A 24,518-nucleotide genomic window follows, 5' to 3' on the forward strand; every position below is an offset into this window, starting at 1 on the left:
AGATCGCAGTTGAAAGCCAGCCCGGGCAGGAAAGTCCATGAGAATCTTATCTCCAATAAACCACTAGAAACCCGGAAGTACTGCTGTGACTCTAGCAGTAGAGTGCTCGCCTTGAGCTGAAGAGAACAGGGACAGTACCCAGGCCCAGAGTTCAAGCCCTATGACCGACAAAAAAAAAAAGTTGCATTATTGCATTTCTTCCTTTGTACCATGACCATCTGGGTCTGAATGACAGGGCTCTAAAGGGTACTTCATCTTGCATTGCTGAAGGCTGGCGGGCTATTGGGGAAGACATAGTCCTGCACAGGAACATAGGTCTAGAGTTCAAATCCAAATCATGACACTTCCAGATAGTGGAAGATCCTAAGAGACTCGTTCCCATCCATAGGAATAACGATGGAATGTTATCAATGTCACAGTTGAATGAGCTAATCATGAATGCTACTCGTATAAAATTAGTTATCATAATTTCAGTAGACAGATTTTATTTAATATGAATCATTAAATGAATACTCGGTCTTACAGGGATACAATAATTTCAGGACCTTGATTTACTTTATAGTTTATTAAGGATTAAAACAATAACATTAATTACATAGAGGCATAATAAATACCCAAGAATTGGTAGAAATGTACTCTATATAACTGAATAATGTGTAGACATCTCTGGCACTCTATAAAGATATATATTTATTAGCATAATGCCATCTACATGTCAATCTGTTCTTATTTTGTCAACCCTAGAGACTTGATCTCAGATCCTGGAAACTGCCTGTCAGCTCAATTTGCCCCTGGATGGGTGCTGACACTTACCCATTCATGAATTTGGCCTTGTAGGCTTTGAGTTCAGACACCAGCACTCCCAAACAATGAATAATGGAGTAAGAAGCTGATGGTGACAGGTTTTCTTTTTCTGTGAAATCCTGGGTAGAATACATATGCAGTGGAATACATATGCAGACCTATATCCTATGTAATCAATGTAATAAATGTTCTATGTGCCATAATAGTCAATAAAATAAATGGCTAATACTTGAATAAAACAAAAAATAAAATGAATAACTACACTAAATGCAATAGTCAATATATGTGTCTAAATATAAATAATTTATATAAAATATACATTACAAAGATGTTTTCTAGTGCTGGGGATCGATTTCAGGCCTAAGGAACAGACTTGAATTTCTTAACTTCACGGAGGTGAGCTTCCCCTTCCCACACAGTGCAACAGAGTTACCCAGACCATGAGTTCCAATCCCAGTCCTGGCAGAAAAAATGGCACCTTCATACTATGTGACACCAAATTCGTAGATATTTCATTATGCCTCCATTTAATTAATATAATTGTTTAAATGATTCATAAAGTGTTAGTTAAAATCGATCAGATTCCTAGGATATAATTGTGTATAATTTTATGCTAGAATCGTTCAAGAAGTCCCCATTCAATCATGACATACATCACATTCCATTGGAATTCATATGGATAAGAATGAATTTCTTAGGATCTCCTGCCATTTGGAAGTGGCAGGAACAGGATTCAAACTGTGGGCTCCAGCTTCAATCAATTAATCCCCAGAATAGGGAACACAAAGGTCTGTCCAAGAACATCAGCAAGACCAATGATTAGGCAGGCACCCGTGGCTCTCAGCAGTCCTCTTTAATGCTTACAAGTCTGTGATAGGAGGATCATGGTCAAAGTCACCCTAGACAGGAAAGTCCTTGAGACCCCAATCCAACTTCAGTGCCAACAAAGCCAGAAGTAGAGCCGTGTGACTCCAGAGGGTGAGGGCTAGCCTTGATCAAAAGCAACTCATGGACTGTGCCCAGATCCTGAGTTAAAGGTCCGGGACTGGCAACAAACAGACTTACAGAACAACCTGTGCAGCCATCCAGCTAAAGCAGGTCACCTTCTTGTCCCCACTGGATTGGACAGAGTTTCCTGGGAGAGTGGCTGCTCTCATCTTGACTCTGCCCATTCTGCCTGCATCACAGTATTCTGGTCACACCCCCATTATTTCATGATTTTTTCTGACCAATGGGATACAAGAATGGCGGCCACAGCCACATTCCACGCTGCCCTGAAGAACCGGGATTCCCTCTGATGGTTGACACCACTACCAGCAGTTGAGGAAGGTAGAGGTGGCTAAGTGGTGAGCAAGAGACTCCAGGCGACTTTGGAGTAGAATACGAAATTGACCTCCTAATCAGTGAGTGGGAGAAGAGAGGATTTCCCAGAGCCTAGGAACGTGGCCAGCCTATCTTTCCCAACTCAGTGCTCAGATGTCTGAAACAACAAGACTCCATGAGAAAACTATGGGGGGCATGAAACTGTGGCCAGAACACCAGTAGAAGAATCCTCCTGACAGACCTGCAACACTCAAGAAAACAAAGAACATGAAAAAGGGAAGGATCCCCAAGGCAAACACCACTGGAGAGCATGATTCAATGGAGGGTCCAGGCCAAAGGTGATGCCCACCACGGGCTTCCCCTGTTTTTGGACACAGTCACAGCCACGAGGTTCCAGAGTGTTAATCCTCCTGATACCACCAAGGATCTGCAGAGGTGCTACCGACATCTGGTGCCCACCCTGGACCCCAGCAAAAGAAGAAACCAGGCACTCTATGCCGAGATCCAATCACTGAAGCAGGAAAAGACAGACCTTCAGGATCAATGGGAAAAAGAGAGGGAGAAGATAGCCCAGGTGCCTGCAGCACCTAAAATAGAGCTATAGATCCACAAGGCACCCATACAGAGTTTGGTTTCGGCAGAAAGCAATTTGCAATCCCGCGTGTGTGCAGCAGGCTACTGATGAACAGAAAGGGAGCACGAAGCTCTCACCAGCTGCCTGCAGGCTGCAGAGCAGTGCATGGCCGAGCTGGAGATGTTGGCTTCTGTGGTCAATGATCACAGAATGAGACTGAAATGTTCTACAGCTGCATGATGTGACCCTTCTGCTCAAGGAAAAGGCCAGAAGCTTCAATGACTTGAAGCAAGTGAACTCAAAGTTATAGGAGAAGCTGGAAGTGCTCTGGACAACAGGAAGAAAGGAATCCGCAAGTTCCAACAAGCACTGGTGGAGCATGAGGTACTGAAGAGACTACTGGACAATGTGAGCTGACTAGTGAGCACAGCGAATCTAGAGAGAGACACCTTCACAGAAGACCTGAGCATTGAGAGGTCCACGTGGAAGGAGGAGGCCCGGCAGCTGACCCATCAGGTGAACCAACTGACAGAGGAGAAGGAGCGAGGGGCGAGGCAGGTGTTCTTCTTAGAGAACAGGCTGGAGGAACCATGGCCCATCTCAGGCCGAGTGGCAGTTGCAAGCCCACGCCTACTGCACGCAGATGGAGTTGAAAAACCGGGAGGAATAACTTCACATCCAGGTCCAGGAAAACCAGAGGCTCCATCTCCAGAACCCGGAGCAGCAGGAGCAATGGTGGAGACTGGAGGAGAAGGCCAAGGATTGGCAGGAGATCCCTGAGACCCCATGACGCGCAAATGTGTGTGACGGACAGCTGGAGGAGCAGCTGGCCCTGCTGTGGGACGCTCTCCACAGGGTGAGCGGTGAGAAGGAGCTCGACAGCATCCTGGAAACAGAGCAGGTGGTGAAGAAACACCTGGGGGAACACCTGGTTCACACAGAGGAGAAGATAGAGGAATGGAAAGAAGTGGCTGAGAGAGAAAGAAAGCCAAGCATCTCATGACCAGCAGGAGCAGTCCCTGGCCCAGCTGCAGGAGCTCAGAACCACCTGTGAGCAGCACACACCTCCAATTAGCAGCTGAGCTCCAAGAAGGATGCCCTGCTGCAGCACCTTAAAGAGGCAGACCCAACTCCTGTAGCAGCTGAAGAAAGTGCATGGCACGAACAACTGGGGAGACCATGTGGTTCCCCCAAAGTGACAGGACACTCTGAAGTGCCTGAAAGCAATCAGACCACAGGAAGAGCGACTGCAGGCCCAGCTGAGCTTCTTCCCTTCCCTGGGGAAGGGGAATTCAAAAACCCTGGAGAAGCAATAGGTGAGGAGTCGAATCCCCCCATAAACATGAACATTGCAGAGGATGGAGACAATCCCCAAACCGAGTGGGACGTGAATTTGTGAGTACTCTTAGTGGCTGAAATCCACAGGGGGAAACTCCTGTAGCAGGAGTGGCAGGCCTGCTGCGGTCACCCGGTTCACCTGGCAGCTCAGTTGCAGAGAAAGCTTGAGCCACAGACCCTCCATCCCATGAGCTGGCACCACAGCCTGTGTGGGGATGGGGAGCGGGACACATGGTCGTCCAAGAAGAAAATCTACTTTGTCCACGACCTTTCTGATGAAATGGACTTCCAGTGTCCAGCGGGTGATCTTCAACATAGATGCAGCCAACTGTCGGCACACATCGCACTGTTGAGGAGTCCCTCATGGCATGTAAAGAGCAGATGTTCATTCGGGCTGAGCTGTGTCAGAAGAAACCTGAGCATGTGTACCAGCTGTCCTAGGAGAAGATGGATAAAAGGAGAGAGCTGCGGGAGCCGCTGTCACTCCTCACAGGGGAAGACATGGATAATGGGCTCCAGATGCCAGCACAGGCTGAGCCTCCTCTCACTGCCACTGCATTGGATGCCTCCAGGCTCCAGGGTGGGCGAAATGAGGGAGGAGCAGAAAGGTTTTGAAGAATTGCCACTTCAACGCAGTGTGGAAACTGCCAGAGGAGAGATCGAGGTTCCCAACCCCATAGAGGACTCCCCCACAAAGCACATCCTGATGCAGCTGCCCCACATCCAGAGCCACCCACAGCTCACAGACTCAGGTGAGGAGCGCTCCCTCCCTTTCTTCGGTAGACTGATGCAGATGATGACTATGTGACATAATGACTCTCCAAAGCCTCAGCAACCACTATAAGTAGGTGGCCAGGTAGCCTTCTCTCAGGCCTCCATCTGCTGGGTCATGGGAAGGGTAAACTGCGGGTCGGGTAGGGCAAAGGCTGCCGGGAGGTTGCCCATATTCAAGGGACATCTTATGGCCTATTGGTGGCCAGGGAAGAGGGCCATGTTATGCTTATCACAAAGAATAAATTGTTTTCAAAGGGAAAACAAGCCTCCAATGAAGATTTGTTGTTCCAGTCCTGGGGATTGAACTCAGGTCTTGGTCACTGTCCCTGAGCTCTTTCTCTCATGGCTAGCACTCTACCACTTGAGCCACAGGGCCGCTTCTTGTTTTCTGATGGTTCATCGATGATAAGAGTCTCACACACATTCCTGCCCAGGCTAGCTTTGAACCGTGATCTTCTAGATCTCAGCTTCCAGAGTAGCTAGGATGACAAGAATGAGCCACCAGTGCCCAGCATTTGAAACCTTTTAAAGGTGTCTTGGCGAGTCTGTAAAAGGATACACAAAGGGCATGGATAGACTTTGACACAATCAAGGAGTTGGGATGGGGAAGGCTGACCTTCTAGCCATTCTGTTCCTCCCCAAAATTAAAGATTCCAGGTGGTGTTGGATGCATCAAACACCTAGGCCAACAGCCACCAGACTCAGTGGGGAAAAGGTAGAGAATACTCAAAGATTGCAGTGTAGAAATCTTTGATTTTCCATGCATGTCCTGTGTGTGTATGTGTGTGTGTGTGTGTGTGTGTGTGTGTGTGTGTGTGTGTGTGTGTGTGTGTGTGTGTGTGTGTGTGTGTGTGTGTGTGTGTGTGTGTGTGAATTCAGGGCCTAGGCTCTATCCCTGAGTTTTCTTGCTCAAGGCTAGTGCTCTGCCACTTGAGCCACAGCCCCACTTGCATTTCGATGGTTAATTTTAGGTAAGTCTCAAGGACTTTCCTGTCCAGGGTGGCTTCAAAGCATGATGGGGGCCCAGGGAAACAGGAGTAAACACAATCCCTATGGTGGGCAACTCCTGCCTACTCGTGGCCACACGTGGAACATGCATCCTGTGCTATCGTGGGGGACTATCCTCCGCTAGAGTTCAAATTGGGGAAGTGACCAGGGCCAACCTGACTTTCAATCACCCTGAGTGCTGATTCCAGAGCAGATCTGTTCCACCCTAGGCCAAGAGAGCTCCAGGAGGCCCTGCTCCCAGGGGCACAAGAAAGTGAGAAGTCAGCTCCAGGCCCAGCTAAGAGCCTTTGCCCATGGGCACCCCAACTTGGCCTTCCTGATTACCATAAGGCCTGTCAAAGAACAACCTAAAAAAAACAAACCAAAATTGGAGCTGTGAATCAAAGTGGTAGAGCTCTAGCATTGAACCAAAGAGCTCAGGGACAGGGACCCAAGCTTTGAGTTCAAGACCCCCAGCTCACCTTCCTCCATAAAACACACATTAGCTAAATGAGAACTAGTAGAATTTGTGAAGTGTTTCTGAAGAATGGTGATACTGAAGAAAGCACCCTAATTCTAATGACAGCTGAACTTGTGACATACAGGTATGTGCTGAATCATTCACAGGTTACTGTTTTCTGGGTCCTTCCCACATAGCATGTTTTTTCTGAGTCTTCAAACACCATGCTGTGTACTGAGTCATCCCAAAGGGTGCTATGTTCTGAGTCCTTGAGAAGAGTGGGCTGTGCTGGGTTTTTCAAAGGGTGCTGTGTGCTTAGTCCATTACACAATGTACTTTATGCTGAGTCCTTCAAAAGTGCTGTGTGCTAATTCATCCCAAATGGTGCTATGTGCTGACCCCATGAGAAGGGAGGGACTGGTGAGTTTTTCAATGGGTGCTGTGGCCCAGTCCTTTACACAGGGTACTTTTGCTGAGGGCTTCAAAGAAGGCTGTGTGCTGAGTTGTCCCAATGGTTGCAATATGCTGCATCCTTGAGAAGAGAAGAATGAGGAGAGTGCTGTCTGCCGAGTCCTGTAGACTGTTTGCTCTGTACTGTCTTTCAAATGGTGCTGTGCTGAGTTCTTCCACAAGGTGTTATGTGCTGAGTCCTTCAAAATTGTGCTATGTGCTGAATTTTTCAAAGGGTGCTGTGCACTGAGTGTTTTACACAGGGTGCTATATACTCAGCCCTTCAAAGTGTGGTGTGTATGGAGTCTTAACCCAGGGTGCTATGTGCTGAGTCCTGGGAAAGAGTGCTACGTGTTGAGTTTTTCAAAGCGTGCCATGCACTGAGAACTATACACTGAGTGCTATGGACTCCTTCCTTCAAAGGGTTCTGTGTGCTCAGTCATCCCAAAGGCTATTATATGCTAAGTCCTTCAAAGGGCACATTGTGCTGAGTCTTTTACTCAGGGTGCTTTGTGCTGTTTTTTGAAGTATGCTGTGTGTTGAGTCATCCCAAAGGGTGCTATGTTCTGAGTCCTTTAGAGGTAGTTTTCCCCAATAATCTCTCTCAGTCTTTCAGTCTCTGTCTCTGTCTCTGTCTCTGTCTCTCTGTCTCTCTCTCTCTCACTCACTGGGTCACTGTGCATGTTCTTGATATGTGTAGTGGAGAGGCTTGGAGGAGAGTCACCTCTAGTGGTGGGGCTGAGGGGAGATTCGATCCCCTGAGCAAGTGCTAGGGTTGGCGGGGAGTGCTGAGCTGATGTGAGGCTGTAATTCCCATGGCCTAGAAGCCTTAGGGCCCAGTCAGGGCTGCTCTTGTGGGAAAGGGTAGGGGGCAGAGCCAAGGGGAAGAGCGTTCTGGGCAGAGGGGAGGAGGAAGCAGGGCCCAGGGGCCACACTGTGGAGGCAGCAGTGGCCAGGGTCTCGCAGGGGTAGGTGCACCTTCGCAGAGGGTGTGTGTCATCCTGCGAAAGGAGTGGAGGTAGAGAGAGAGAGAGCAGAGAGGAGCGAGTACAGGCACGAGGGGAAGTGGCTTCATATGCTCCGTTTGTGGATCAGTAGAAAAATAGCCAAAATGAGAATAAAGGCAACAAATGTACAGCCAAGAAAAATAGAGTTTGAATAAAGGTAGAGTCAATAAAGGTGCAGCCAAGTGTATAGGACGCCTTGAACCAACACCCCCTTCCTGCAGGCATGCTTCCATGAAGCTTATGCTTTGTCTGGCACGATCTCTCATGCAGATTCAGCAGGAGGTGTCATGGCATTTCTTCTTTTTTAAAATTTTTTTAATTGAAGCTCATGAATGTCTCCATGCACAGAAGAGACAAATCTAAAGATCATCCGGAAAATGACTGGAAATGTAAGAATAAGAATTGGGAGAATTGATCTGACAATGGCAATTATAACTATTACACTAATCCAATCCAGAGGATTGAGGGCCTCCTCGTTATGCTTAAATAATGCTTCCAAAGATTGTAAAATTTTTACATCTAAATGAGCTTTACTACCTGCTATAATTTTGTCCTGTAAAGATTCCATAACATGAGAGATATCTTTATCTCTCCAAACTCCTAACAAATGCTTTTTGGTGGCATTCCAATTAAAAGAAAAGTTATATTTTAGAGCAGTAACACAGATATATTTAAAACTAGCATGACATTTAACTGAGAGTTGTGTTTTTAAATTTTGAACTTCCTGACCTATAACCAGAACCACTTCCTCCAGAGCATTTATTTACATTTCTAACTTTTTATCTATAATTTGTTGTTCTGCTAGGGCTAATGAAACATTTTTGCTTAAATCAGTAACAAAACGAGCAGTGTTTACTTCATTTACGAAGGCTGCTGTAGAAATCGCTAGAGCTAATTATTGTTATTAGAGCACTAATTCCTAAAATCAAGGCCTCAACAAAGCATTTTGGCTGCAACATAATATCCAGAATTTTCAGCATTTGTAAAGCAGAATTTTTAAACCAATTGTCATTTTATAGATCTACAGGTAACATTACATATGAAGGTCTTTTTAAAATAAAAATTACAGAATAAGTTTTATCTAGAGAAGAAGTAAGACAATTAGTAAAAATACAATCCTTACAGCTAATATAATAAGATTTTCCTTGATTAATAATGATTAAATTATCTAGTTTTCCAGCTAAAATTCCCATAGGATATCCCACACATGCTCTTACCCCAATTGCAGTACTCTTAGTTTCTTTGTGCTTTTTCAGTAAAATCATGTTTGTTGCTGCAAAAAGTCTGAACAAATCCAGATGAATGCCCATTTTATTGTGAAAGGGAGAGTGACTCACCAAAATGGAAGCCACCCACCCTGGAGTGAGCCATCTTTTCAGGGGTTCCCCATGAGTATCAGGAGCATAGCCATTAAACTTTCCTGAATTATGTTTTAAGTAGGCAGCATAATCATAATCAGGGTTACCAATGGAAAAATCAAAAATACTATCTGGTGCCCCATAGGTTGTAAAAAACAGGCCTTTTGAAATCCACATTCCCACAATTATGGTGAGGTAATTAATACATCCCCAAACTGATCTTTGTCATGATATTTTTGTAGGCAGTTACCTAAATTTTTATTCCTCTTGGGAATGAAAAAGGATTCATTATAAGTATGAAAACCTAATATGCCAATTTCCCACATCAATCTTTTTTTGAACTTTTTATCATTGGATTGATCATCAGTCAAAAAAGTTCTATAGTTTATAGGCAAACACCGGGGATATTTTCTCCTGATTGCGTTATGCAAATTGGAGTGGTATCTGTCATTCCTTCATAATTAATAGTTTGAGAAGTCATATGAGAATTAGAATAGTCCTCCAAACTCCCTAGCAGATCACTATTATTTTTCATTACTTGTATTATATCCTCATCTCCCCCATCCCACGGGATGTAGAAGAGGAGGATTAGGAACATGTGCCCAGTATTGTTCTCCTGAAACAGACACTGCCTGCACAGCAATAATGGCAAGTATAGCAAGAAACTTAATTTAAACAGTGATAGTCTTTCCTGTAGAAACAACAATCTCCTCCGCAGAATGAGTGAGCTTCTTAATTTGTTCCCAGGTTGGTGGTTGGGCTTCTTTTGTTGCCATGGCCTGTTGAGGAGAAAGGTGAAGACTTTTGAGCTTGTGCATCGCCTTCTTCATTTCTTGCTTCTGGGTTTTTATTCGCCTGGGTTTCTCTTATTTTTCTAGGGCACACGAGTCGGGTTTGATTCCAGATGGGTGACTCGGCATCCTGTGGAAACACACATGTATACCCTCTTCCCGAGGTGATTAATACATCTGGCCCTTTCCTGGTGCCTGTGAGCAAATCTTTCCTTTTAACTTTTGGCTGAACTTTAAATCCAATTTCGCTCCAATGTTTTTGCATAAGTGTAAGGTTTTGTTCATTAGTATTAAGGTGATTATTTACAAATATGGTTAAAGCTAAAATTACAGCAATAATTTCCGTCTGTTGCTCTGAAATGTCAGATGCCCTTTTAATAATAGGGAAGTGGTCTGGAATGTATACCACTGAAGTTCCATTTGATGTCCCATCAGTAAAAACTGTTAGAGCTCTTTCTAAAGGTGTTGTTACCACTAATGGAAAAATGGTTTTTACCTCTTCCACAAAATTTAATAAAGGATATTGAGGAACATGAAATTTTATTTGTCCTGTATAATTTAATAATGCTAATCCCCAATTCTCATCATTCTGTAATAATATTTTAATTGTTTTTTATTATAAGGCATAATTATATTATTCATTTCTTTCTCAAATAACTCTCGGGACCTACTCCTTGCCTTGACAATGAGTTGGCTGCACAAATATACATAAGAAGCTATCATTCTTGTCTGACTGTGAGGCAAGTGAAGCCATTCCAGGACTCCATCTTGCGATAAACATCTTTTATGTGTATAAGATGTCTTTAACATTATAAAATCCCAGTCTTTATTATAGTCCAATTGGACCACTTTTGCTTGTTACTTTTCTTCCACCAATGAAATTTTTTCTAACATTATTGGAGTGAATTGTCTCTTAGATTTAGGATTAGAATCCCCTTTTAGGGCTTCAAACAATGGGTGTAATTCTCCTGTTGTAATTTTCAAGTAGGGTCTAACCCAATTTATGTTTCCTAGTAATTTTTAAAAATCATTTAATATTTTTAATTTATCTAGCTTGAAACTCATTTTTGTGACATGATGTATTATATTTCCTAAATAATTTAAAGGTGTATTATGTTGAATTTTATCTGGAACAATAAGCAAACCAAAGTTGGTTAATTGCTCAATGGTTAATTGTTAAAATTTGTTCTGTTAAATGTTTACTTTCAGCAGCTATTAAAATATCATCCATATAATGAATAATATAAGCATTAGAAAATTCTTCCCCAGTTTTTTGTAAAGATTTATCCACAAATTTTTGACACAATATAGGAGAATTTTTCATGCCTTGTGGCAAGACCTTCCACTGATATCTCTGCCAGGGCCTTTTCAAATTACATGAGGGCACATGAAATGCAAATCTTTGAAAATCATTAGGATCCAATTTTATTGAAAAAAATTCCTGAAAATCAATGATTATTATATAATGTCCTTTAGGAATAGCAACAGGAGATGGAAGTCTTGGTTGAAGAGCCTCCATATCATGCATGGTGTTATTAATGGCTCTGAGGTCTTGTAACAACTTCCATTACCCAGATTTCTTTTTAATTACAAAAACTGGAGTATTCCAAGGGCTATTGGATTCCTCTAAATGTCCTTTCTGTAATTGCTCATTTACCAGTTGATCTACAGCCTGTATCTTCTCTTGAGTTAGGGACTACTGATCAACCCACACAGGCTGATGATTTTTCCATGATATTGCATCAGCAAACTTCTCATCAGCGGCCTCTTTGAAAAAATTTGTACACTAAAGGAATCTGCAGTAACTAATTTTAGTTCCATGTTTTGCATAATGTCTCTGCCCCATAATGTAAGGGCAAAGCAGATACAATATAATGTTGAAAGTTTCCAAATCTATTTTCACACTCCCACTTTAAAATTTTTGAACTTTGAGCAACATTGTTAGCCATACCCAATCACATTAATATAGATTCTGTCTTCATAATTGGCCAGGATGAGGGCCCGTCTTTTCCTACAATACATGTTGGGTCTGGCCCTGTGTCCAAGAGACCTTTAATTGGCTTTCTATCCACTTTTATAGTTTTTATGGGTCGGTCCTTAGAAATAGATTGTACCCAGGCCACAGTTTCTGTGGAACTGAAACCTCCTGTACCTCGATCTTCTTTTAGGATTTGATTTGGAAGATGGACATAATTTAAAATTAAGATTTGAGCTTTTTTTTGATCCATATGTATTTGCATATTTTCTTTTAAAGACCTTACCATTACTTTAATTTCCCCTTGATAATCTGCATCATCTACTCCTGGTAATACCTCAAAATTTTCTTATAATTTGAGCTTCTACCAACTATCAAGTCCACAGTTCCTTCAATTACAGGACCATAAACTTGAGTGTTTATTAGCTGAACACCATACATGATAGAGATAATGTAATCTCTTTTTCCTGCCAGATCTAACCCTGCACTTCCTGGAGTAATTCTTGGCAAATCCCATACTGTAAATGGGGAGACAAGGGATTTAATGGATCTGATCCCTTTGGGGATTTTTGTGTAACAGTAGGTGTTTCCCCTCTTTCGTTTACGGGGCTGAGGGAGCACACCTATTCTTGTTTTTTGTCTCCTTTTCTTCTGCTGTTAGAAAAATTCTATCCTTATGATATTTTGATCTACACTCATTTTTCCAATGATTGCGTTTCTTTCATTATGGACAAAGTCCAGGCGCTTTAACCTTTTTATTGTTACTAGGTTTATTTTGCTTTTGTTGACAATCTTTACTCATGTGTCCTGACTGGCCACATGAAAAACAGACCCCATTTCTGGCCTGAGGTCATTTCTTATGTAATATTTGTTCATAAGCACTGAATGGTTCTCCTTTCATTGCTGCAGCATATGCCATTCCTTGAATGACTGCTGGTGAGGCATCTATGCATGCTTTAACATTATCTTGCATTGATCCCGTCAGTAAATGTAAAGTACTTAATACATAACTTTTCATACTGGTTACCTCCTCCCTCATTTTTCTCACAGTTTTCCTTCTCCTCAATACCTCTCAGAAGTTGTTATGTACATTTCTCATATATTGTCTTGTGAGCATTGCTATTGCATTGGTTTGCCCTTTGTCTTTTTTCTCACTATTTTGTTTTTCCTCTTCCATTCCCTAATTAAGGTAAATGTATACACAAAATACAGGGTATCAAAATCAAATACAATAGAGGATAAACCATACGGAGAAAACCCAAAAGAAAATAGAAATCACATACTACATTAAAAACAGCAACCGCAAGCAAAAAGCCTCTGTTTCCATATCTTGGAGTTCATTTTGCTCTGCATCAGCTTATATGGTAATATATATGCATAACAAAGCCACTGGAAAAGAATAGTTGTATGGATACTATATCATGAAAACAACGTTAACTGTTTCTGATGGTAAAGGTGGAATTAGGATTGGTGAAATTGCGATTCTGATAAACTAATCTCAAAAGAGTTTTACAATTATGACAGGTAAATTTTAATTCTTCAAGATTTTTAACAACTTAGCCTATTAAGAAAATTTAAAATTGCCTGGGAAAGAGGCTTTCATGCAAAGAAATCCATGGAGACTTAGTGGAGAGAGAGCAATGTGGGTGAAGATGGCTCATTAAACTAAACTAAACAAACAAACAAACCAATAAACCTCAGAAAACTTGCTGGGAATCCTGTAGGTTCCCTTGAAAATGTCCTTACCCAGGAAATATACTTTCAGTTTGTAAAACAATGTTGTAGTGGAATTTAAATTCAAAGTTCTTTAAAGAAAAAGACATGAAAATTTGTGATTTGACCTTTAATTACCAAACTGTAATTCTCTGAAAAATATATTTTGAGTCAAAATATTTAGAGAGAAAGTGCCCTGCACAATGAATGAATGTATTAGGTTTATATTATTCTGTTTGTAATTCTTTCCACACTGTCTTTGCACATGAAGCACTGAAACGCAGAAAAAAAAATCTAATAGGATAATTCAAACCAATGATTTCAAATTTCTAAGAAGCTCACAAAAAATAATATCCTTATTAAGATGAGATAGTGAACACTTCTCTTATTACATAAGCCACAAATTTTGGGATCAGAAAAGAATTGAGGAAATGGAAAAGGTAACAAAACTCTTCTTAGAAGCTCTAGCTAAACATATTGGCTTCAACAGTGGAGAGAGGACAAAACTTTATGATATAGATTCTCTTAATATTTTAGCTACCTAAAGTGATTTTACAGAGCCTATTTGGCTCACTACGATGCAGAACAGTTTGAATGAAGACATGAAAATAAATTCCACATCCGAATGAGGCAACTTAAAAGAGTTTTAAACGAGAAAACATGAACATGGAGCAATGGGGGAGGCCTTATAGTCCTTCAGCTTCCCTAAACTTGAAGCCAAGAAGCCGTGATTAATTGGAAATCAGGAAAGAGCTAAGAGGAGGACATAGAAGTAGGACATAGAAGCATTGTGCTTTGTAACAGACACTCATCCAAGGTATGGGTGATTTAACTCTATTCTCCTCGATACATCTTGTTGAACAAATGCAAGACCAAGAGAAAAATAATCAATTGAAATAATTTTGCAAAGAATAACTTCACTTTTCCTGATATTTTATCTAAGGAGAGACTTAAGAGAAAAGATAAAAAGTGGAGTATACTTTGGTTTCGTCAAAGCATCTTGTTACCAAAATATATTTTTGAGGTTAGAAACGATTGCACCAAAAAGTGGACTACTTATTTTTGTGGGCAATTTAGACACAAAAAGACTTTCAAGGTAAAAAAAAAAAGAAAAAAGTAAAAAAGTATAGCCAAATATTTGTGATCACGGCTTCTTGGACTGGTTTTTTGGAGACAAAGTTTACATTAGAGTTTTTCCTCATTAACATAGAAGTTGGGTATTCATGACAACCAAATTCAAGGGGGAAGTTTAATGGACTCGCTAGGAAAGTACATAGAAAATCCTAAAGTGGTGCTGTAGCTCAATAGGTAGAGTGCTTGCCTTGAGCTGAAGAGCACAGGGACAGCAGACAGGCCCAGAGTTCCAGTCCCACGACCAACAAAATTAGTAACAGAAACTGAGAAAATCTTGATCGTTCATCTTATATAATGGGTGGGAGTAGAAGGGTAAGAAGAAATCTAAATGGTTCTACATCTGTGGCCAGGCAAATGTGTTAGTGATATTCTTGGTGATAAGGATTACAAGTGAAAATGATGGATTTAGGGAAAAAAACTCTCTGATAGTTCTAAAGTTTATATTAAACAGAGGCAAAGATTGATCTCTTTAGATATCATCAAAATATCCATGACCATGAATATGAAAAAGAATGATAAAATTGGGGGCATTATTAAAGGGAAGAGGAAAAGAAAAGTTATGACATAAGTGTAGCAATGTGAGCACCAATGTTGACAAGATTGGAAGAAAGAGATAAGGAAACAAGAAAGTAATAAAAACAGATTTACAGAAGTAAAGAAAGGAAAGAATTCGCAGGAAGAAATGGTCAAAACTGTTACAAAGACATTGAAGGAAATATGCTATTTGGATTTGAAAACTAAAAGGACATAGACAAATTCAATAAGAACAATGTTTTGGTGAACTGGTAGAGATGTAAGTAGTATTGATGAAATTTTGAGATATGAATGTGAAGCCATAAAATTCTAGATCCATGAATTCAACAGATCTTTTTTTATTTTAAATGTTGGGAACAAATGCTTTTATCCTGACCTTAGGAGTATTATACAGATGTAACTGTCTGTGAATATTTTTGAAGACTATTTAACCAGGAGATTATGGATTGAACTATAGCACAGACAAACCTAATTTGCTCTACAGTTCCAATGAGTGACCCATGTATCTACATCACTTTGCGATTTTACTGAAATATCGTTAGATAGGTTTGGTCATCTTATCAGGCTATTCATTATAAATGTAAGACAAGTAATACCAAGTATAGGTTGAACATACAGTTTTACTGATGTTACTGAAGACTCCGCAAATTGATTCTTCTTTAGAATAGAAAATGCCTCAAAAGCCATTGATACGTCATAACTGCCATACACTCTATTTAAATATAATTCTTTTTAGGGATATCTCCATGCTGAAATAACCTTCTCAATGAAACTGCCACACATTCTTATATGTAGGAAGTGCTCTTATAAACTTCAAGCTTTTATTGGATGGAAGAGTTCAGACATTACCATCACCACAAGGATTAAATGTCTAAAAAGAAAAGACATTTTTAATGCCTTTCTTTCATTTTCTGATACACATATGCATGTAGGGAAGGATTCTGATATAACAATAATACAATGGTGACTTGTAATAACACAACATCTAGGATCTAGTGTTAATTCAGTTACTTACTAATTAGCTCCAAACTGTGTGGATATTTATATTTCTCCTGGGTAAACTAATGAGCTCCAAGAAAATGTCCCTAAGAGCCTTTCAATTCAAATACCACTGTTTGTCTCAAAATGCCTTAAATTCTACATCTTCAAATGTTGGCATACAGTTATATTGTGGAACTTTTCTCCTCAGAGAGTAAGTACTACCCTATTGCTTAACATGGACAAAGTACCTTCATAAATAGACTGTGTGTTTGCAAACAAGAAGTGGTAGCTGAACAATATTTTTAGCAGTTTGTACAGATGAAATGGAAATAGAGCAATCAAAAGGAACATTCAAAAAAGACAAAGGCACAAAATAGAATATGCCAATTAAATGCTGACGTACAATTTCAAATAATGTGCTCAGGTGTGAGGGTGTGTTCAAAGTACACCGTCAGACAATATAGTTGGATATCTTGAGAAAAAACTACATTAAACTATCATGGAATTATCATACAAGTAGAAACCTGTTACGCTGACTCTCTAATCAGTTACAGCATCAGCAATTTAGGGAGTATTTTCCAAGAGCATACTGAGAAAAAGAGGGCTCATCACAACTAGTGTTCAGGTTGAACACTAGTTATAAGTCTTATAAGTCTTCATTTATTTTAGAGCATTAAAGTGGGAAAAAGCCAAATAAATATTTTGCATGTATCTAAATTAAGTGGGACGTATTATATTGGTCTCTCTTTAACTTGGAAGTTATAGGTTATGTCTTTCTATACTCTAAGTTGGGACAATGATCTGCTTTCAGTTATTTTCTTCTCTTCCCCTTCTTTTGCCCTTCCACTTAAAGAGACATACTTGAGCTTGCATTTCTAATTTCAAAATTATCTGAATTTCTCCATACTTCTCGCAGCCTCCTATATCTTTCTCAAGGGAATATCTTCTTACTGCCATTTTTTATCCCATATGATAATGGATATGTTCTTGTCTAATTCAGTGCAAGATACACATTAGACTCATCCAGATATCTCAACACTTGTAGCACCATAAAATCTTATCTTACTTAGAAATCAAGATTTTAGTATGTCTGGGGAGCTGACATCTGTCATTTTTGAATGACCATAATTAATACTTACATGCAAGCAGGTTTTATACCAATATGCCTCTCAGTAGATCAATGAATCGGCATGTCCATTGAGGCGCTGTGGGCTGTGGCAGGGACAAGGAAGAAAAATGGTTGGCTACCCTCGGTTATTAATCCTTGGCCCCGGGGCTGGCAGGATAGAGAGTTTCCCTGCATAGGATAAGCATTTTTATAGGAATTCCTTTATTGTCTATTTTTAATCTACACACTCTTGCACAGTGCTTTCCTTTTTACATTTATGGCAAATTCCTGGTCTTCTCTTGTTAACATCAGTAGCCTTTTTACAATTCTTCTTTACATGTCCCGTTTGACCACATCCAAAACATTTTAGATTAGATGGTTTGTAATGCATGCCAGGTAGTGAGCATAGTTTCAGCAAACCACTGAATACGCCGGGATTCGGATGTAATTTCTTTACATGCCCTTATATGTAGTTACATCCCCAGATTCTTTAATAGGCAATAGGGCTCGTCTACAGTCCTCATTAGCATTCTCATAAGCCAACATGCCCAGTAGTTGTTGCAGTACAGCCTTGCCCACAACAGTATGTTCCAAGGTCAGTGTCAATCATGATAAAAATTTAACATAGGGTTTATTAGGTTTTTGAATTACTTTAGTCCAGGAGCCATAATGCTCTCCTGCCAGCCGAATCCTCCCCCATGCCTCAATACCAATGTCTCGTAACTGCTCATGGATCTCTTCAGGAGAGTTCACTTGCATATGAGCATCTGCATATTGTTCTGTCCCACTCAACATGGGACAGGTTATGACCTGCAGGTGTGGATTATTGCTCTGTGCATTTTGTCTAGTCCTTTCTGTATATAACTCAGTAAACCAGATTTGCCATTGTAGGTATTCAGGTTCCGTAAGCAAGGCTCTACAAAGCATCTTCCAATCCTCAGGAACAAAATTATTATAATGTCGCTGATGCGCATTAAGCAATTCCTTAACATAATGAGACTGAGGACCATACATCACTGCCTTCTTTAGTTTACCAATATCATCGACAGCAACACCGTCATATCTGGCTGGTTGAGCAATACCATTCATAGGAGGTGGTCAAATTACAGGATAAGAAAAAATAGGCATTTCATCATCAAATTCACTGTCTGAGCCTTCTGTTTTGTGAGGGAGTGACGCGGTAAAAATTACTTCAGCAAGCAGAGGAGCCGAAGGCTGTTTTACTTTCACTTTCTCAGATTCTCCTTTCACTCTGCTAATTTCTAACTCCATATGTTGTAATCTTGATAAAATCAACTCCATTTGCTCAGACATTCTATTTATGCTTTCAGTTTGTTCCTTTTCAGCTTTCTTTACCTCTGTTTTTTTCTCTGTTAATTGTGATGCAGCCTTATCTATTGTGTCCTTGACTTCAGAGTCCAATATAAAATCTACAATAGAAGGCGTGACCTCTTTCTTTAAGTCCACTATTAATCTTTTCTCATTTAAAGCTTTAAAAATGCTATTTAAAATAGCCCAAATGGACCGAAATCTAGCAGGAATCCTTTCCCCTTCTCGAACAGCTCTTTCTACATTATACTTTACTCATTTCTAATTATCAACATCTAACGTCCCTTTGTCGGGGAATCAAGGATTCCATTCCCTAACTACATTAATACACATTTCTATGTCAAAAGAAGAAATAGTTACACCATAAGCAGCAAGTAAATATTTTAGCATATGTAAGTATGGAGTAGACTTAACTTGTCCCATCACCATGTAATTAAAAGTACTTACCTGAATATCCCTTCCTGTATTCATCACTGCAGGGTTCCTGTTTGGGTGCCAATTGTCAACGTCTCAGGCATTGGGGTCCCTGGGTAAGGGTCGCAAAATCACCAGGACACAGGGGTTGCAGAGTGCAAATAGCAATTGCCACTGCATGCTGTGTTTTATTGCTAGTGGGTATTTAAGGACAAGCAAGTATTATCTTTGCCAAGATTTAGTCAGGAGACATTCACACAAAGAATTTCAACAGATACAATTTTGCTTAAACTATGTGATAAGTCTTTGTACATTTTTATCTAAACTATTTTAGAGAAAGCTCAAACCACTTCCCCATACTCAGGAAAATGCTTGACTAGCTGTTCGTCTATGCTTAAGTAAGCAGAAGAGCTACTTCCTCAGCTCCCAAGAGTCTGACAAGAGCTTTGAGATAGAGAGAACATGTTCCCTCTATCGCCTGGCATGCCAAGAGCTTTCCACATACACAAACACAGTCCTCAGATAATCCTGAGGCCGGAGCCTACATCATTCTGCCCCTCCAACACAGACCATGAGGCTTCACACAGATTGTCTCACCTACTCTTCTATTACTTTAAGCAAAAACAAAGCAAAGCAAAGCAAACAAAATAGACTTTATGGTTAATTATGCTGCTATTAAAGATTCCAGGCAGAATTATACTGTTAAATGATGATAGTAAATATGTTTTGTAGATACTCATCTCACATGTGTCACAAAAATATCCATGCATTCATAACTAGAAACTTTGAAGTTAAAGTTTATTAATGAGGTGAGTTTCATTAGGTAGCCAATAAAGAGAACACCACACAGTATTCAGTCAGGTAAAGAAGTTTATTTACTGAACTGCTGCCCATGCCATAAATGGTGGAAATGCATGTTAAAAAAATGGAGCGACCCAACCTCGGGCAAGGATGTATCTATGTGAAAGACCAGATGAGGTGTGGCAGTTTGGGGGAAACTCTGGCCACACTCGATCTGGATGTGACTTCAATTTCCGGGACTCAACTCTGGTCAGATGGAAAGTGCGACCAGAGGCTGACCAGGTTGTGACTTAACAGGATCTGGAGGTGGCTGCCTCCAGGTGTGCCAGACACTAGGCAACACATAAAGGTTTCAAACTTAGCCAAGAATTGGGAAGGTGATTGTATAGGGTCTGCATGACCTGAGGCAGACCTAACAACAAACAAAGGTAGTACCTCTGACATATGACTCCTGACTCCAAACAATTCGTTCTCAGTCATTTTCTTTCTTTCTTTTTCTTTCTTTCTTTCTTTCTTTCTTTCTTTCTTTCTTTCTTTCTTTCTTTCTTTCTTTCTTTCTTTCTTTCTTTCTTTCTTTCTTTCTTTCTTTCTTCCTTCCTTCCTTCCCTTCTTTTATCCCTCCCCCTCTCTCTCTTTTGTTTTTTTAGTTGGTCGTGGGGCTTGAACTCTTGGCTTGGGCACTTTCCCTCAGCTTTTGAGCTCAAATCGGTCGTTCTACTGCTTGAGCCAGAGTGCCACTTCTGGTTTTTGAGTGGTTTATTGGAGATAAGGTTTTCACGGACTTTTCTGCCCAGGCTGGCTTTGAATTGCAATCCTCAGATCTCAGCCTCCTGAATAGCTAGGATTACAGGTGTGGTCCACCGGTGCACAGGTCTCTCTCTATCTCTCCTTTCTTTCACTCACCCTCCCACCCTCCCCTAAGTAGGTATTCTCAACTCTCAAATAATGAACACTTGCTGAGTTGAACACACAAGCTGGGAGAGCAGCTCAATTGGCACATGTGAAATTTATTTAATGCTTTCTTATACCTCTACCACAGGTCACTGGAATGAAATAATGAACACTAAGCAGCATGGCATCTCAAGCCATGTGTAGGAGGAAAGCAAGCACGCTCACTGCATTCTGTGAGGTCCACCCTGGGAAGGTGGGGAAGACTTCTCCCTCCTCTTACTAAATCTCAGCCCAGTTTCTGCATTAGTAGAGGTGACTGCCTCCAAGAGTCCTAGTTACTCAAGTGACACAGGTACTAGACAGAGACTTAGCCTCTTGTGGTGCTGAGATTAATGGCATGATTAACATGATCCACTAGTTTGTTGAGATTGGAACTTCTTACATTTTTGGTTAGGCTATGTTCAAATTGTGATCTATTCATTTCTGATTGCTAACCATGATTATAGATGTGAACCAGCACATCAGACCATTCAAAGTTCTTTATCCCACATGGAAGACATGAAGTTTATTTTTACCAAATGACATACAAGTTGACAGACAGCGAAAGTAAGTCCTTAATTCTGGTCAAGATGTGTTATTAATGAAAAACAAAATTACTTAGCAAAATATCTCACTACTCTGATTATACTTTCAAACTTAACCTACACTTTAATATCAAATCACCTATATTAGCCAATGATTCACTCAAATTACCTGTAATCATTTATGTCTGTCCTATCTTCTAGAAGTAGGGAGAACTGGAGCTCACACAATTAACTAAAGAGGTAGAATTTGAGGGGATCACAGTTCTGAATCAGTCTAGGAAGTAAAGTATCACCCACATCAACCTACTAGGTAGGGATATTGGAATGCAATCATGAACCCTGCTTTTTGGACTGGGTGCAAAAATTGCTACTCTATGATTAAAGTAACTTAAACAAGAAAGGATTGGTGGAGTTACTCCAGTGGTGGAATACTTGTCTGGCAAACACAACATCAAAACTCAAATCAACTTCCTAAAGTTAAAATAAGAGAAGGAAAGAAAGAACAACTCATACTGAGCATGTGATCAATGTAACGATTTACACTAAATTATTGTAGTTATAAATGCCATCATTCATTTCTAGGAGCACACACATTTTGTATTAAGACTAGATGAAAAAATAACAACATGTATATAAATCTTTGGTTAAACACAGGTCTAGTTTACACTTAAATTCGCATGTGCCGTGGTGCTGCAGGATTGTAAATGTTTATGGAAGTCCATCTTTTTTATTAACTTGACATGATGAAATTACCTAACCATACATCACCTAACAGTTAACTGGAGAGATACTGCTGATACATGCATACATATATATATATATATATATATATATATATATATACATATATATATATATATATATATATATATATATATGTGTGTGTGTGTGTGTATATATGTATATATACATCACATGTATGCATTTATATATTAAATAACATGTAAATAAAAATTAAAAAATTGTAATGAATAAATTAATTGCACAGATAAATTTCCTAAACTATTACTTTACATGAACCAGTTTATGTCTTAAAGTCCCTAATGCTATATCACATTTACATGGTTGCTGATCCCCTTCAGCTTTTTTATGATATTGTTTTTCAGGTGAGAAGCCTGCCAATATATATACTTTTATGACATTCCTTTCTTTAGAAAATGAATAGTACATTATGTGATCTGGCTCTTTATGTATCATCAAAATATTTTTTTTATAATTTCAAGTACATATTGTCTTAGATCTTACTCATTCTCTTCAAATAGTACCTATGGGAAGGAGAAAATGAAGGGTAATTCTGTTACTTTGGGAGTTTCTGTTATTAATAACTGCAATGAATATGAAAATTAAACTCTGAAATTATTTAGAGATGTAACTTGAATTTTACCCTTCTACACACTCATGTTACTCCCTCAACTAAATCACAGAACCTAAAATAAGTAACATTTTCAGCTGGAGGCCAGTGGCTTATGCCTGTAATCCTAGCTACTCAGGAGCTGAGATCTGAGGATAGTAGTTAAAAGTTAGTCCTGGAAGGAAATCCATGACACTCTTCCTTCCAATTAACCACCAGAAAACCAGAAGTGGCAATGTGTCTCAAGTGGTAATGTGCTAGCCTTGATCTGAAGAGCCTAGGGACAGCACCCAGACCGAAAATTGAAGCCCCTTGACCAAGAAAATCAAAAAGGAAAAAAAGGGGGGAAAAAGTAATATTTTAAAGCTAATTTGCATATATACACAAAATTTGTCTTGAAATAAAGCTATAACAGCCCCTGGACTGGCAAAGAAAGAGATTAACGTGAAATTGCCTTCAGTAATCATTTAGACGATCTATACTGAGGACAGACTACTAGAACTCACATTACTAATTGAAGAGGTAGAATTTGAGAGGATCAAAGATCAGAACCCGTTTTCAAGGAAAGTGATAAGAGTCTCATATCATCCTAAAGGTTCGCATGTTGGAATGCATTTGTGATCACCTCTGCTTGGCAGACACAGCTGAGGAACTTAGCCTGTGTTCAGCCCTCAGCAAAATGGATAACCTATGAACAAAGTAAATAAATCGAAAAAGGATTATTCTAATTGTAGAATACTTGTTCAGCAAACAAGATATGTAAATTTATACTTATTTCTTAAAAGAGGAAAAAAAGGAAGAAAGAAAGAAAGAAAGAAAGAAAGAAAGAAAGAAAGAAAGAAAGAAAGAAAGAAAGAAAGAAAGAAAGAAAGAAAGAAAGAAAGAAAGAAAGATAGAAAAGAAAGAGAGGACGGAGTTCCGGGAAGATGGCGGAGGAGAAGCTGGAATCTGAACAAGCTCTCGCATAGAAAGTAGTTTTAGAGTTCCAGTAAACAGTCCTAAGCCAGAGAATCACACCAAGTGTGCCATCACAGGACAGAGAGTTAGACAAGACAGGGGAAGCCAAGGAAACGCATCAGCTGCCGCTCCGGCGGCGGGGTCGCGGCGGCAACCACCGCCGCGGAGTCATACCTGAGACACAGAGAGCCGGGGACGAAGGAGCCAGAAGCAGTGGACGAGCGGATTCTACTCAACACCAACAAGAACCGACAAGGAGCGAACATCTTCATCCTGCAGTTTGCAGACCAGAGGCGACCCAGGATCCAAGACTCGGCGTGAGTACAAGCCCGAAGTCCTCACTCCTCAGGGAGCAGAGGAGGGAAGGCCAACCCTCCCCCCCCAGCACCTGTGATCTCCATCTTGGATACCGACAAAGCTCGGAGGAGCTGCTAGCTCCAGCTCAGGCCTTGGAATAAAATGAGTCATTTAGCAGGTCACAAGAACTTAACGGTGAAGTGACCTGCCAGACTCAGCTCCATCCAGGGAAAAGTCACCCAGCTCAGGCGCCAGCCATCGGAGTGCCTTGCCTCACTGGGTAACCAGAGCCAGAGGCTGCCCCTCCCTCTAGCAGCCACCACAATCAATTGAAAAACAGAAACTCTGAGAATGGCTCCAGGCTGGGCGCTGTGAGCTTTATCACAAAATAGCCCCAGGGAAAAGCTACTGTTTGTTGAAAGGCCTCAACTCTACCCAGAACCTAGCCTCATCACCACATCCCCCTCTTTTGTGACTCTCAAAGCAGACCACCCTCCCAGAAAACTAACCTGGGAGGGGGATCTCAAAATCTTGGGTAAAGCAGAGCATTTTTCTGCCTCTTCCAACCAACCAACTTAAGAAA

The 24,518-nt window shown here is 40.5% G+C and overlaps 1 long non-coding RNA gene across 1 annotated transcript; it reads right to left on the reverse strand.

Annotated features, from left to right (window-relative positions):
• Positions 1–9,682: 9,682 nt before the first annotated feature.
• Positions 9,683–19,357, reverse strand: LOC138838684 (uncharacterized). The gene is made up of 3 exons (XR_011375714.1): positions 19,088–19,357; positions 17,343–17,415; positions 9,683–9,854 (listed from the first exon to the last, which is right to left on the reverse strand). It is a non-coding gene; the product is annotated as an uncharacterized lncRNA (long non-coding RNA).
• Positions 19,358–24,518: the final 5,161 nt, after the last annotated feature.

Source organism: Dipodomys merriami, unplaced genomic scaffold (genome assembly GCF_024711535.1).
Source record: "Dipodomys merriami isolate MVZ:Mamm:240054 unplaced genomic scaffold, mDipMer1.0.p SCAF_288, whole genome shotgun sequence".
In the NCBI taxonomy this organism is placed as follows: Eukaryota; Metazoa; Chordata; class Mammalia; order Rodentia; family Heteromyidae; genus Dipodomys; species Dipodomys merriami.